General features: G+C 41.2%; 1 protein-coding gene across 2 annotated transcripts in view; it reads left to right on the forward strand.

The window, feature by feature from the left end:
• The first annotated feature begins 997 nt into the window (after positions 1-997).
• TMEM108 (transmembrane protein 108) overlaps positions 998-16,941 on the forward strand; it is a 325,722-nt gene continuing 309,778 nt past the window's right edge. For both annotated transcript variants that reach the window (XM_012663638.1, XM_012663643.1), the window contains exons 1-2: positions 998-1,143; positions 7,894-8,011. The gene's annotated coding sequence lies outside the window, so the exon portion shown is untranslated. The remainder of the gene's footprint in view (positions 1,144-7,893; positions 8,012-16,941) is intronic.

A 16,941-nucleotide genomic window follows, 5' to 3' on the forward strand; every position in this document is an offset into this window, starting at 1 on the left:
AGGTTCTAGCTGGCCAATCTGAAAACATTGAGGGCTTTGGGTCCAGTCTGAAAGATGGGAGAGGCACTAGGTTTCCTGACTTCTTGACTGTGTAATTACTGGCAAGAATATTTGGACAATTTTTAAGATCCCCAAGGCAGAGTATTTTACAAACTTTTTGGCTTACACCTGAAATGTCCAAGGTGCTGTGACCATGTTTTTTCCACATGCTTCTTTCTGAGCTTGCCTGTGTAGTTCTATGACAGACCGTAAGTTTCCAGAAAGAAAGCAGGGACCACTTATATCGCCACTCTGGCCAAGAGTCTAGCACCGTCACACATGCCCAATACTTCAGGATGAACATAGACCGAGCGTTTTCATCAGTGAGCTTTCCCTCTCCCCTTCTCGTTTCTACACTCCAATCACCAAACTGGCACAGGTGCGGCTCCATAGCCTAAGAGCGAGAAATGTGGAAATTAGGCACACCTTCCGTCAGCTGGCGCCCAAACTACAAGCGTCACCAGCACGCCCCACGTTTAGTCAGTCACTGAAATGCTTTCCATCACTGGAGGAAGGACGAAAGGTCGCAAAACTTACAAATAACATGGAGCGGGGGCTATAGCCAATCCTTTCCAACAGGGGCTATTCGAGGCGTGCTCCTCAGAGCTGGAGCATCGTTATCACACTTGGGAGTTTGCTAGAATTGTAGAATCTTGGGTACCTACCCCAGACTTTTTGTATCAAAATCCGTAGTTTAAAAAGATACCTATATGATTCTTATTTACATTAAAATTTGAGGAAACAATTGATCTGGTAATTGATCAACTGAGTGCCACTCAAGCCCCAGAAAACAGAGCTCAACCCTTTGTGCCCACCTCGCACTAGCTCAGATTGGTAGCAACCGAACCCCCAGGGACATCGGAGCGGGCGCTGCCGAGGGCAATTTGGTGATTGGCTAGTCTGGCCACGTGACTAGCGCTGGGCCTTCCGTGCGACCGGATTGGCTCTCGTGGACGCTGACGGACAGGGCCGGGGCGGGCCAGAGCCGGGTCGGAGGGGCGCGCGCGGGGGCCGGAGGGGCGAAGGCGCGAGAGCGCGTGCGCGAGCGCGAGCGGCGGGGCTTTCTCCGTAGCCGTCGGAGGGAGCCGGAGCGCTTCTCCGGAGGTAAGCGGCGCCGCGGGGCGGCTCCTGCTGTCCCTCGCATGCGGGGTCCCAGAGAGCAGCTTGAGCAGGGCTGGGCGGGGCAGGGGGAGGTGTGGGGTCCGCCTGCCTGGGGAGCCCCGCTTCAGGAAGGATGCAGCCCCGGTTCAGCCACCCCTCTCGTTGCCTCGGTTTCCCTTTCCTACCCTCTGGTCCACCTTCCCATCCTCTCCACCTCGGCGACGGGTCTGCCCGAGGGGAGTTACCCACCTGGCAGCCTTGCCTCCGCCTTTGTTTCCCGCCCGGAGGGATGCTGGCTTCAGCCCCCTCCCCAGGTAAAGGGTGCGGGTGGTGGGGCGGGGATGTCACGGGCGCTAGACTCGGGCTTGGGCCAAGGAGGAGGTGGCTTTAATGCTGTGGGACCTGTCACATGGGAGAATGAGGGAAAAGAAATGTAGTGTCACTTTGGCCGAGCCGGTGGGGCTCGAACTAATCTGGCGGCTGCGAGCGAAGCCGATTCCTAGCGCAGCTGTGCGAAGAGCCCTTCTGGCTTGGTGCGGGCCGGGGTGGGCGGCATCCCCGGTGGACTGAGCCCCGATGCCGCCCGGAGGCGGCTTCTCCGCCCGCTGGACCTGCACACCAGCTCTCACCCCAGAGTTTCATCTCGATTGAAAGCTTTGAGCCTGCCAGAGGAATCCAGAGATTCGTTAAGAGGCTAAATTTTTATTAAAAAACAAAACAAAACAAAACACTTGGGCACTGGTTGGACCATGTCTAAATGAGAGGCTACAAAAAGGAATTACAGATGCAGTGTAACTGATGACTGGTAAATGGTGAGGAGGGAAATGCCTGCAGTGAATTGCAGACTAGACCACCACACTGAGATTCTTCTTCAGGAAGATAAGATTTTTGAGGGTAGAGGGTGGTAATTTCTGTAAACTGAGATTTGAAAGGGGCTGTCCAAGTGGGTGATTATTTTCATCATGTTAATGGGCTGCAGGGAGAGGGAAGGCAGAATCTAAATTAAACCTATTCAAACCTCCTCAATTCTTTGAAAAGTGTGTGTTTAAAGACCATTTGGCTGCCAAAAGAGGTGTGTGGGGGGGTTGGGGGGAGCGATGTCGCCTTTATATCATACTTTAAAAAGGGGAGGGTGTGTCCAGGAGCTTAAGAGCAAGTAAAACTGTGCGAGGTATTCCCTGCCTCTCCTCCATTTCCCCAGACCTGCAATAGCAAGGGCGTATTGTGCATCTTACAGTGAAACATAAAAAGTCCTTTCAGTTTTCCACTGGTTAACTTGTTAATTTGTTGAATGTACCTGGTAATATCAGTAAGAAATGGTTCAGCTGTCATTATAAAGACTACCATATTCTGGAGTTCCAGTGTAATTCATCCAGAACTTACTCTGATACGAGATGGGCAAGAATCTCTTTACTTGACTCATCCAAAACATTCTAATACCACTTAAAAGCCCTTTGTTACTCTTACCCTCTCCTACAGTTAAGTTTCTTTAGGAAATCGGATGATTTCGAACATCTAGAACATATACCAGGCCAGTGAAATCAGTTTACTAGGCAAGTTAATTTTTTTTTTTTTTTAAAGAAACACTTAAATTTGTCAGGGGGATCAAATTCGGGTTTATCAGCTGCAGTAAGTCAACTTTTGATGGTTTTTTGAGATGAATGAAAGTAAAAGCATAGAAGTTGCTGCAAAGCTCATTGGGAATATCACAGATGACCTCAGTAAAGTGAAATGTAGGTTGTCACCTGATAGATTGGAACACAAAACAAATTAGAATAATTTAAAACTTGTTTAGTGATTTTTTTTTTTTTTTAAGCTGGTACGCAGTGGAGGGGAGGAAGCAATTCTGAGGGTGAGGTAGGTGGCATAGTTTAAAAAGGTATACATTTTTATTTCTAGAAAACTGTCATTTTTGTTACATAAACTACACAAAGGGCTTGCAATGCTTATATTTAGTCTGTGGAAGGGAGGCAGGTTTTGAAAAGGTTAAGAAACACTGATTAGATTATGCAAGGATCAACAGGAAGGTTGGCAGGCTTAGTTCATCTTGAGGGAAGCCACATACCTCAGTGACCTATAGGACAAGGTTTTGTTCTGATTCAATAAAAGCCCACTAGTGTTGCTTTCAAAGCAACAACAAAATCATTTCCTTTCTGTCATTTCTATCCCCTGGGTCAGAGGCGGGGAGGATGGAGAGTGAACAAGAGAGATTAGAGTCCGAACTGCATGCTTAAGCAGTAGTGTCCTTTGAGGAGGATCTGTGTCACATTGTGTAACTATAAGAGCTTTCACGTTGAGAGGGGTCTGAGCTCCTTCCTTAGGATGCATGCTGTAAGATAGAACTGGATAACAGTGCCACAGGTGGGGCCACTGGGTGAAATCATCTGATAGGAAAGCAGTGGGGAAAGAGGACAGCCAGGATATGTTTAATTCAGTGGGACTCTGCTTGATTTAGAGGCTTGAGGAGGCATTTCCAGGCAGCGCTGCCTCATTATTGGCTAGCCTGACTGGGCTTTACATGGCTTCCAGAGGACTTGCCATTCCATGGTGAAGGCTTCTGTGGAGGTTGCATGTCTCGGGTTGTAAGTATCAGTTGTGCTTTTAATGTGTTCTTGAAAAGAAAGGATTACAAAAACGCAAATCGAGGCTGCGGTTCTCTCGGGTCTTTGGCTCCGGCCACCCACAGGCTTCCAGAAAACAGGCTGTACTCTCCCTACCAGTAGATGGCACTGCTGCCTCTGGGAATTGCTGGAGGAGATGAATGCTGGAGCTGGCGAACCACCCGTAGGTAGCCTGTAGTCTAGAAGATTTTGAAAGGCTGTGTCAGCTCCCAGTCAAAGAGAATCTCAAAATAGTTCTGAAGGCCAAAACTGTTTACATAAGGTAGGAATACTGTGTATTGTGGGGATTAAGGAATAGCTTTGATTACTTTGCACTCGTGTGTGTGCTTCTGAGGGGAGAAGGCAGAGAATAAACTGCCGATTAAGTATCACAGTATAAGTCTTTAAAAGCACTTGGCATACATGTTGGTTAATTAAACACGATATTCAAATCATGCGATCAACATTTCCAACAACTTCTTTGTTTCTAGTTATTTGTATGTAAAGCTAGTCTGCACACATGGGCAGGGTAATGGAAATGTATATGTGATTTAAACCTGAGCAGTAGCCAGTAATTACATGCTCTGAAGACAGCAGTGAGAGTATTAGTAAAATTAATGCTAGTGAAGTAGTCAACGGTATTTTAAGGCTGTCCACAGAAGACAGGTTAAAAGTTACACTGAATTATTTTCTTCTAAAACTTAAATTCCTAACAAGTGTTTTCAGATTTTCTTAGCTGAGGCTGACCCTTCAAGATTGTATTAATAGCCCAAAACTTGAAGTTTGCTTTTATTGACCTTATTAGCCAGGATTCATTCATTCATCCTCCTCTTTTGAAATAGCTATTCTTTGACTGCTGTTGACTGTTCTTTGAGATGAATTTTGTGGACATGAAATGTGAGAGACGTGGGTACTTTGCTAGTGATGGGGAGGTTACAGTGCGTAATGAGGGCCTCAACTTTGACCCTGGGTACCATTACCCCCGTCACCTATGTCCTCGTGCAGTTCCTGTCCTCTGGCTGGGCTTATCTGAGGTTTATTTCTGTCTCTCTTAAAATGAATTGATGAGCAGGTTTTTACTACAAAGGCTGAATCCTAAAATCCTGCTGGTGCTAGATAGCAGTAGTCACAACCATCCATTAATGTTGCCTCATTATGTCACTACAAATAAGTCTCTTCACCTTTCTGAACCTTATTTTTCTCACTTATTCGCTGGGATTGGAGAGCTAGTGGGTGTCTCTTAAAAATCTCTTCCAAGTCTGAAGTTCTATGATCAGGTGATTCTCATAAGGTATTTCTGAAGCCTGTGAAAAATTCTCATTTAGAAGGTATTTTCACTCTGTGAGCCTAGGTCAAAAAGAAATCTTGCTAATGTTTCTTCCCAGAAAAATGATTATGTATTGTCTTAGAGTCCTAATAGTTCACAGTAGGAAAAAACCCTTCATGGTTTAACTATAGACAGGAAATTTGAACTTAGAGCTGAGTGACTAGGCCAACCTAACAGAACTAGTTATTGGCACAGAACTAGTTAGAAGACTGGGACCCAAGCTCAGGACTCTACACAGTCTTCCCTTCTCCAATGCTGCCATTTTTCACCTGCCATCATGCCACAGAATGTGCTGTGTCTACAGGCCTGGGGCCAAGAAAATTCTGAGTGATTCCTTAATGTAGGATTTTAAAGCCACAGCGTGAATTGCTTTGAGTTTTGGCAGAAATTCAAGGTCAGGCTTCTCTTTGCAGCACATTCTTTTCTTCATTAACTGACTCTGAGCAGGATTCTTTACTGTGCATCTTAGAGTTTTTAAGACTTTTCTGTGTATACTGTTTCCTGTAAGAAGAAACATTCATCATCCTATAAAAGTCATTTCCTAATCAGATGTTCTTAAATTGGGTCTGTGGACTTCCCCCAGGGTCTGTGTGGATAGAAGAGTATTTCCATATAATTCACTTCCTTTGTAATCTAATATATTAAATGTATAAGATAAAATACATTATTCTGAGGAGGGAGTCCTTAGGCTTCAACAGACTACCAAAGGCGACTATGGCACAAAAATAGAATAAGAATTCTAGAGTTGGTTCTGGAAAATTGCCAGGATGAGAGTGTTCTTGACTGAAGAGCTAAAGATGTTATGGTGGAAGGAGGGAGTACAGAAGTAAACCTGTGGAGTTTCTTAGGAACATTTCTACCTTTTTAAAAATTGCTCACTAAATGAAGATGCTAATAATAGCATTTAATCCATCTTAAATTAATAATGGATATGCAAGAATTGATTTCCATTTATCATTTCTTGCTCAATAAGTACTGTCTCCTAATTTTATCAAAACACTTTTAAATTCTTGTTGCTTTCTTGGTGGTGATGTGCATACCAAGGGGCTCTTGTTTCCCTAATCTGATCTGACTTCCAGATATTCATTGCCTTTCTGATTTATGACTTCTGTCGTTAACTTCTGAGGTACTACATCTTGTGTTAACTCTAAGCTCCTAGTTCCCACCATGATCCTCCCAGAGATGCAAAATACTTTACATGCCAGGGATTTTAAAAAAACACATTTATATTCCTTTACTTGTACCCAGGGTTCACCATATAAGTCACTGCTTCTCCTCAGCTAATTATTTTATGTTTGCAACCCCAAGTTATCTAATTGTCCCCACATAGGAGTGAGCAGATGAGTTTGCAGATGTTTAAAATAAAAATTCTTGCTGTGTTTTTTAAAATTCTTGTTTTTGACAGAAGGTATACAGAAGTTATTTTCTGTGTTCAAGTCACATTTTGGACATGTGAGACATAACTTTGGGGAATCGCTACATTTTGAAGAACATTTTGCTTGAAATCTCTTGCTTTGTGACCTGTGACACCTTGCCTACATTTGGTACAATGGCAACCCATGCTGGTGAATATCATCTTCTGGTACATTTTTGGGTGGGCCAAAGTAATATTCTTGCTTTAGCAATAAGGTTATAATTGGGCTTACAACATATTATGTTAGGTAATAAGTCAAATTTCTACATTCTAATCCCAGCACCCTGCTGAGTTGTTATGAGATTTTAGGGGCATCACTGACTTCTGAGTTTGTTTCCTTGGCTGGAAAATAAGGGAGAAGAGTAGTGACTAATTAACTTTCCTTTTCTGAAATCAGGTGACTATGAAATTCTGATACTCAGACTAAATATAACCTAAAAATGCAACCTATTTGGGAGTTCATTTATAATCAATCAAGGTTAGTGTCAGGATAATAATTCTTTTTCTGCAAATCAATTTGTGGTTTATGCAATATTCTCTAACCCTTTCTCTTTTCTACCCAAAGCATCTCTATTGGGCAGGTACATCAGTATCACATGGGAGCTTGTTAGAAATGCACAATCTCAGGCCTCACCCATTACCTACCAAATCAGAATCTACATTTTTTTCAAGATACATAGAGGATGTGCATGCACATTAAAGTCTGAGAAGTACTGCTTTCTTTCATTCTGAGTCTTACATCCACTCTGTAAGAGGGGCAGGGTATTTTACAGATGGCGAAACTGAGACTCAGAGTAGTTAAGGAAGTTAAGATTACTGTGTTAGTGTATCATCCAAAATGCTATACTCTAAACCTAAGGGTGCCTCCTTGGTTGGTCTGGAGTCAGCTTTGTACAATAGAGACTACTTGCTGCCCTGTAGCCCGTTGGATCAGGTATGGCTATGTGATTGAGTTTTAGCCAACCACAGAAAGTGAGTGAAAGTAGAAAATCGTGATCCACTTCTAGGAACCAAAACAAACACACACACACACACACACACACACACACACACACACACACACACACACACACACGAAGAGAGAGCGCCCATGCAAGCTCCTCCATGCTATTTTCCATTCCTAGCTGGCTAGAATGGAGAGGACCCTTAGGGCATCCTTGGAAATTATATTTGAAAGATGGCAGCCTGGGTGCCTTGATCACTGCCTCAGGGCCATCACTGACTGACATGTCTACCTGTCCAGTATGCAAACAGGAACCAGAAATAAACTTGTATTGAGCTTGAGCCATTATACGTTTGGGTCTATGCATTAAGCACTTAGTCTACTCTAACAGATTCACTCGAAGAGTGGCTTGGGACTTGAAGTTGTGGTCCTTTGGCCTAATGCATCCATTCATTTTTGTCTTTGGCAGTTGCTGATCGATTGGTGGTGGGTCCAACATGCAAGTGAGCGAGCGGTGAAAAGCAGCAGAGCCGATGGGTCGTGAGGATGTGAGTGGGTTTGAAGGCTTCCACACCCTCTACTCCAGGGTAGGACAAAGGCATTCTCTGCCATTGTTTTTCTGGCTTTGCCAAGTCCTAGAGGCTTTTGTCTTGCCATTGTCTTGGAGTCAGTGCGATGAGAACTGTTCTCCCTGAGCCTTTATTGATTCATCATAGACACCATGCAAATCCAATTACAAAGAGAAAACTATGATCAAAGGTGATGGGATGGGATCTGTGCATAGAAATATCTCAACACAGGAATTGTCAGAGTTTGTGTAGGATGTGATTTATATAGAAGGGGTTATTGAGCCTCCTTGTAGTATGCTGCAGAGAAGGAAACTGGGGCTGATTGTCGTGTTCTTGTAGCCATATCATATTAGCTCTGCTAGCTCATATTTCCCTCCCCCACCATCTTCCTTGTTGGTCACTCTGCTTAACTTTTCCTTCACTAATCACTTTTTTATTGAAAGGAAATAACTCCTCAGAGTCGAAAATTTCCAGTTTGGTGGATAATGGCACTAACAAAGCACATGGTTCTGCCTATTCCATTTTATTTTACCCAGCATCACTGGAATTCACATGCCCATTCTCTCCTCATCTGTTTGCAGCCCCTAGTGCAATGCATATAGGCATCAGGAGCATAATAACTGAAGCTATGATTAATATAAATCTAAGCAGAGCTAAGGATAGTTAGCAAAGAGGGACAGGAGGTTAAAAAAAAAAAAAAGGACTCAGCTGAAAACTGGAGGGTTATTTTAAGCAACTTGGCTCAATGCTGTTGAACCCTTGCTAGATAATTTCCCATTTCCCAGGCATAGTCAGAGGGCATCCAGAAAGGCTGACATCCTTAGGTGCCTCACATGGTCAGTAGTGAGTATAGTTTACTGAACAAAATATGCGATTAGGGGATGTAGATCTCTGGAGATTCCAATAAGTGTATGTCATTGTTGCTGTGAAGTACTTGGAGGTAATCAAAGCAGGAAAAAGGTAGCTGTAAAGCACATCAACGATGGAAGAGTCCAGGTGAGCAGCCAGGTGCAGACTCGGGCCTGGAGGTTGCTAAGGAAAACAGCTGGGCTTTGCCAGGCTTTCTCATTAAAAGAAAGGAGCTGGACTTTGCTAACTGTCCTCAATTTCCTCTGTAGATTCCATATATTCTCTATTTTAAAACTAAAAAGTATAGCAAGACAGAAATAGCACTTGACTGGCATATTTTTTGTGTAAAGCCTGTACAAGGATGAAATTGTAGAGGGAACCCTTCTTTAACTATTGATTAGGGGCCAAAGAAAGTAATGGTAGAGATGCCAGTGAACCAAGGCTTCTTGCACTATTGATATTTTGAGTCAGGATATTCTTGTGTGGACTGTCCTGTGCATTATATAATATGTTTAGCAGTGCCCTTGGCCTCTACCCACAAATGCCAGTAGCACCCCCTACAGTTGTGACAATCAAAAATGTCTCCAGACATTGCCAAACGACCCCTAGGAAGCAAAATTGTCCCTGGTTGAGATCCTTTGCTGAAGGAATACAATGATTTAATCTTGTTGTGAGTTTCTCTGGTTCTGAATTTTAATCATTTAACTTCATTTTGCTTCAGTTTCCCTGTCTGTAAAGAAGACACATATTAATAACTCAGTAGCCTAAAGAAATCATGTACATCATAGTATTGTGTGACTACTTGGGGACTCTGTAAATGCTGAGAAACAGTACCTGTCCCCCCAAATTTCTAGAACCCGTCCTCCCAAATTTCTAGGATCACTCTGATCTTTGTGTTAGCAATAACAGAGGAACAGTGGGAGTTTGAAAAATGGCAAAGGTTAGTGATATGGGAAATAATGAACAGTACTGGAGTCTGAGTTCATTCAAAGGCATCATGTTCTGATTCGTTGTGACGGTATATTCTGGATGAAGGCTTTTCTTTGCAAAGTTAAGAAAGGGAAGAGTGGATGAGGCAGAAAGAAGGCTGTTCATAAGAACAGTAAAAAAAAAAAAATTGCATTTGGGTGATTAAGGGTGATATTTTAATGTTAAAGTGACTCATGTATAATTAGACCAAAGGACATAAAGAAGTAGCCCCTGAAAGAAAAAAATCCTCCCGAATGACTGGGCTGGTCTAATCAGTTTTTGCAGAAAATACAATAGAGATCAGAGAATGTTTGGAGAAATATGCCTTTATTCTAGAACCTTTACATTTCTCTTTTTTCTCCTCTTTGGGAATATGGAAAGGGATTATCTTTTAATATATGCCTGTTGAGTGATAAATAAGATGTTTTAATGTGACGTGTGTTTTTAATACTCTTCTAGTACTATGTGTTGGGATGGTAAAATAGGCCATAACTGACCTAGACCTGAAGTAATCTACATTATTTTAATAGAAAACCTCAGTTCAACTTAAAAATGGGGCCAGTGCAGGGATTAGATGTAAACTGTCCTGGCAGGTTTGAGTTACCCCTTGCTGTGTTTCTGGTGCCATGATTATTAGACTCGCAAATTTTACAACAAATGCACTCCACCTTGGATCTAATATGTGGAGAATCCATCATAGATAGTTTGCCTTGTTTATTTGAGTTCTGTCATACATTTATGGTCCTAGATGTTAAGCAAAACTTGTAAGAATGTTTGAGAAGGATTCTATGTACTGTGAAGAAAGTGGCACTTCAGTGTAGAAGAAAGGCGACAAGCGAAAGACGCACCACTGTGGCAGGAGTAGGCTGGTGTTTGAATGCTGAAGTTTTTATTCAGTGCTGTTCAGAGTGTGGCTCCTGTACCAGCAGCATCAGAATCATTTGTACTTGTTAGAAATGTACAGATCTCCTGAATCAGATTTCTGGGAGTGGGCCTAATAATCTGTTTTAACAAGACCCCAGGTGACCCTGATGGGTGCTAAAATTTGAGAAGCTCTGCTATATCTAGTGATTTCTAATGTAGTGCCATCTTACAGATTATGTCTGTGTGTCTGTGGTGGAGAGGACACTGAGAAAGTATTTTACCAGGTGATCAGAATATACATAAGATTTCCTTAGATAACCTCTTGGATCATTTTTCCAAACCATGGTCTAAGCCTTTTCCTGCATTGTCCAATACAGTAGCCGTTAGCCACATGTGGCTATTTTTATTTAAATTAATTAAAACTAAATAAAAATTCAATTCTTCATTTACACTAGCCACATTTCAAGTGCTTTGTAGCTACATGTTCTTAATGACTACTGTATTGGACAGTGCAGATACAGCATGTCCATCATCAGTTCTGTTGGACAGCACTGCTTTTGCCTATGAAGACCCCTGTTTTTTAGAAACCCACAGTTGTAGTAACAGTGTGTTCTTGTTATTAATATTAATATAACAAGGCCTCAACTCATTTAAAACAATTGAATTTTGGGCTTTTCCATCCTGGGGAGGCTTTCAGTCTGAGTGTATCTTGCTGAACTTTTTACCTTGCTGTGGCATCTGTCTGCCATGGATCCATCTCTTACATTATTGAATGCTCTGCTTCCAAAATATTTGGCCTTTAGTCCAAGGCTGCTGAGCTGTCTCTGTTTGGTTTTTCTCTGCCCTGTCCCTTGGTGGTGAGGCTTGTTTGTGCAAGATGTCTCTCTTGATTCTGCCTAGAGCTTTACAAAGAGTTTGAAAGAGGTGGCAAGAGAATTTTCACCTCCTTGCTTTCCAAGCCACAGCTTTGCTCAAAAAAGTGTTTCATAATAGGATATTAATTCACAAGCTTAACCTCTGAGGAGTTATCCCCTGAAGAATTAGTCTCTAAAGCAAATTTTCCAACAGACATATTACAGCACAGATTTGGTAATTAAGCCCTTTAGCAACATGGAAGAATTTTCAGTTGATATTATCTATTAATATTAACGATATTAGTTGCTCAGAAACTATTATAATTAGAACAAATGAAAAGAGATGTCAGGCAGTGCAAAGGCAATTTATGTAACCAAAGTGCTTGTACCCTTGTAATACTCTAAAAAATGATTTTTTAATTATTTTTTTTTTTGTTAAAAATATCTTTCCAGTAAAAAATGTGGAAATATAAACAATTTTTAAAAGACGTAATTTAAAGTTAACTGAGCCCAAGGTGGTTTTGCATGGTAGAGGGAATGAGAATGAGGACTTTGTGGCAGTTAGTATTAATGTTTTGCTGGAGGTGAGGGGAAGAAAGTGGAGGGAGCCTGGAATTGATTCTTGAGGAGCCTTAATTCTACTGATTGACTTCTTATGGTGTGCATTGTTTGTTTTCTTCCTACCTGCCTTTCTTGCTCTCTCTTAAAAAGACTTCATTTGTTTATTTGAACAGTTTTAGGTTCAAGCAAAATTGAGAGGGAGGTACAGATTTCCCATATACGCCCCTGTTCCCACACATGCATAGCCTCCTCTCATTATCAACATCATCCGTCAGAATGGCACATTTGTTACAACTGATGAACCTACATTTGACTCATCATTATCACCCAAAGTCCATAGTTTACATTAGGATTCACTCTTGGTGTGGTGCATTCTTTGGGTTTGGACCAATGTATTTTCACTGCCCTAAAAATCCTCTGTGCTCTGCCTTTTTGTATCATCCTCCCCTCCACCCACGCCAAGCCCCGGCAACCACTGATCTTTTTGCTGTCTTCATAGTTTTGCCTTTTCCAAAATGTCATATTGGAATCCTACAGTATTTAGCCTTTTCAGTTTGACTTCTTTCACTTAGTAGTATGTATTTAAGTTTCCTCCATGTCTTTCATGGTTCGATAGCTCATTTCTTTTTAGCAATGAATAATTTATCCATTTATTTATCCATTCACCTACTAAAGCATGCCTTGGTTGTTTCTATTCTTTGGCGATTATGAATAAGCTGCTAAAGATATCTGTGTGCAGGTTTTTGTGTTGACATAAGTTCTCCTTTGGATAAATACCAAGGAGCATGACTGCTGTATCATGGTAAGAGCATGTTTTGTTTCATAAGAAACTGCGAAACTGTCTTTAAAAATGGCCACTGTCATTTTGAATTCCCACCAGCAATATGAGAGTTCCTGTTGCTCCATATCCACACCAGCATTTGGTGTTGTCAGTGTTCCAGATTTTGGCCATTCTAATAGGTTTGTAATGATATATTTTCATTTTCATTTTCCTGATAATATATGACATGGAACATCTTTTCATATGCATATTTGCCATCTATATATCCTCTTTGATGAGGTATCTGTTAGTTTTTGGCTGATTTTTTTAATTGGGTTGTTGTTGACTTTTAGTAGTTCTTTGTATATTTTGCGTAATAGTCCTTTGTCAGGTGTCCCTTTTGCAAACGTTTTCTCCCAATCTGTGGGTTGTCTTTTCATTCTCTTGACATTGTCTTTCAGAGATAAGAATTCTTTCTAATTAAAAAAGTCCAGATTATCAATTCTTCTTTTCATACCTTTGATGTTATATCTAAAAAGTCATCACCTTACTCAAGATCATCTAGGTATACTCCTATGTTATATCTTCAGAGTTTTATAGTTTTGCGTTTTACATTTAGACCTGTGATCCATTTTGAGTTTGAGTTGAAGGGTATAAGGTCTGCATCTAGATTAACTTTTGTGTGTGTGTGGATGTTGTTGTTGTTCCAGCACCATTTGTTGAAAAGATTATCTTTGCTCCATTATATTGCCTTTACTCCTTGGTTAAAGATCAGTTGAATATCTTGATGTGGGTATATTTCTGGGCTCTCTTTCTGTTCCATTGATCTATTGATCTGTTCTTTTATTAGTACCATACTGTCTGGATTACTGTAGCTTTATAGTAAGCCTTGAGGTCAGGTAGTGTTAGTCTTCCAGCTTTGTTCTTTTCCTTTGATATTGTGTTGGCTATTCTGGGCCTTTTGCCTCTCCATAAAAACATTAGAATAAGTTTGTTGATAGCCACAAAATAACTTGCTGGGATTTAGATTGGGATTTCATTGAATCTATAGATCAAGTTGGGAAGAACTGACATCTTGACAATATCGCGCTTTTCTGTCCATGAACATGGAACATGGCTCCATTTATTTAGTAGCTCTTTGACTTCTTTCATCAGAGTTTTGTACTTTTCCTCATATGGATCTTGTACACATTTTGTTAGATTTATATCTAAGTATTTCATCTTTGGAGGTGCTAATGTAAATGGTATTGTGCTTTTAATTTCAAATTTCATTTGTTGGTATAGAGGAAAGCAATTGACTTTTGTATACTAACATTGTATCCTGCAACCTTACTATAATTGCTTATGAGTTCCAAGAGTTTCTCTCTTGTTGATTCTTTTAGATTTACTACATAGGTGATCATGTCATCTGTGAACAGACTTTTATTTCTTCCTTCCCAACCTATATATCTTTTCTTTTCTTGTCTTATTGCATTATGTAGGACTTTCTAGTACAATGCTGAGAAGTGGTGATAGGGGACTTCCTAGCCTTGTTCCTGACCTTCGTGGGAAAGCTTTGGGTTTCTCACCATTAAACATTTGTTAGCCATAGGTTTTTTGTATGTTCTCTTCTCTTCAGTTTGCCTTCATTACCACTTTCGTGTGTCCTGAATGTTGGAAGGGGTCCCATTTTTCTCAAGGGGGGTGCTGTTAGCCTTTTGATAGAATGAGGCATTGTTCTGTGGAACTTTCCAGTCCTCTATAGGATGTTTAGTCCTTGTTCACTAAATGCCCATATTACTCTAACCAAGTCATTGTGTCAACCCATATGTCCCCTCACATTTCAAAATACCCTGTGATTGAGAATCACTGAATGCTAGAGAAATGAGTTTGTGTTGGTTTCGAGGGGGTTGGGGAGGGAGGAATAATTAGTTGGAAAAGGTGCTGGTGCTCTAAGGGTCTGACTCATTCATTTCTAATATGACCCGAACTTTCCCCAAAGCTAGAACTACTGTTAGGAGCCAATATTATTCTATAGGGACCATAAAAATACAGTTCTGCCACTCTAAGACTTGTCCCTAGAGGCTCAATATCAACCCAGAAGTCACAGGAGGCTATTGGTGCCCCCAGAGAGTGGAGAAACTACTGAGGCTCCCCTGAGGTGCTGCATTTTCATTCTTGACTTACTGTAGTTAAACTTCCCACATCTACTTGGAAGTAGATTGTGGTCTACATGTAACAGTGATCTACTAAGAGGAAAAATGCAACAAGAGCAATTCAAAGACAATCCGAGGGAGGTAGGCTTTGCTATCCATTTCCTTTCTTTCTCTTTGATTGCAAATATTGGCAAAGTAGCCCCTAAATTTGAAAGGTTAAATGTAAACTATTGGAAGATCTGAGATTGTTCTACAGTTAGCAAAGAGAAAGGGAACACTTTCAGATATCTTGCCATGGGGCCCATGTAACTGTTTTGATCACAAGAATGGTAACTAACTCAAGTTACTTTAAAAAATGGAAAGTTTAAGTAAGGATGCACAAAAAAATAAAATAGAATCTCAGTCACATGATAAGAATCCCAGGAGCCTTTTAGGATGAGAGAGTAGTCTGGACAGACTTTGTGGAGACAGGAATTAACTCAGGAGCAGGAAGATTGTTTTGATCTGTTGTAACTCCAGGGTGTGTCTGTGCTACTAGTGGTTGGTCAGTCCATATTCTACTTCTAGACCATTAACGTGGCTCCGCATTTCCATTTTGTCTTCTCTCTTTGGGTCCTTGTGTTCCTGCTTCCCTTTGTCATCTCCACAGCCTAACTGAGGATCTGTATATAGAACAAACTCTGAAAGAAGAAAAGGAGTGTGATAGGTTCTTTAGTAAGTACGATCCCTTCTGGTCAAAGCTCTTATACCAGGCAGTCTTAGAGGTGCTGATGCTCTCTCCTGGTCCAAACAGCTATGGCATACGGATACTTGCCTTAGTAAGGGCCACGGCCCTGGCAGTTTCCCTAGAAGGGAGCAATACTCCCCTCTTACTCCCCTCTAGTATGAGAACCCTGAATTCTTAACTCCTGGAATCAATATAAATAATATTCTGAGTTATGTGTGTAATAAAGAATTGGAAGATTATTCACAAAGCATGCATGTTTAGTAGCAATTGTGTGAAAGCATGAATCCATTCTTTTATTTGAGAAGTCTGGCTGTATCTTAGTGCAGAATGGTAGGGAAACTGCTGGGTTGGATGTTTGCGAAATGGAAGTCGTATTTCCCATACAGATATCTTATTTTTAACATCTATAAAATGTGATTCTCTCAGCCACCCATGTATCCCACAGAAATAACAGGTGACTGTCTAAATATTGAAAGACATTTTGACATCTTTGACAAGTGTTGTTCAACACCTGGGTTTGTAAGATTCCAGTTCTGACAAAGGAAACTAACTCAGCTTATTACCCTAAAAATAAGTTTAATCTAAATGTTGACATTTTGGGGAATAGTGCCTTACAAAGTGGACTTAAAATTTTTTTCTAGTGTGTTTTGCTCACTTTTCCCCAATCTTGGAGTGTTAGTTTCATTCGAGCCAATGATTGAGGGTGACTTTACAAGGGAGTACATTCTGATATTGCAGAAGGCTCTATCTTTATTTAGGATTCTGTGTCAGGGTAGGACTGATGGTCCTAGCTCCATTTGGATCCACACAGCTGTGTGTGGGGTGACCCATGGCAGCACAAATAGCCCTTCATTTCACTGAATTCGTTTAAGGCTCTTACACTTCCCTTCAAGTAACTGGATCATGGTGGCACCACATACAGAGAATAAGTTAGTATTTCCTTAGAGGGATGCAGCTTTTGTTGAAAGAGTCTGAAGAGAAGGGGTTCAGCAGGGTTTCTTCAACTGCTGATTGAGGAAAGAATGTAGTTTGTTACCAAAGGGTGATGGGGATCAGCTCTCTCATTCCAGCTGCTGACTGCCAAAAAAGCAGAGAGAGAAATCCTTTGCTCCAGTTTTTCTTCTGACTCTGTGAAGATCTGTATCCCCCCTCTATTGGATTAAAAAAAAAAAAAAAGGGAAACAGGCAGAATGCAATCATGTTGATTTTAACATATATCCATGTTTCTT

Source organism: Propithecus coquereli, unplaced genomic scaffold, assembly GCF_000956105.1.
Source record: "Propithecus coquereli isolate 6110/MARCELLA unplaced genomic scaffold, Pcoq_1.0 Scaffold12, whole genome shotgun sequence".
Lineage (NCBI taxonomy): Eukaryota > Metazoa > Chordata > Mammalia > Primates > Indriidae > Propithecus > Propithecus coquereli.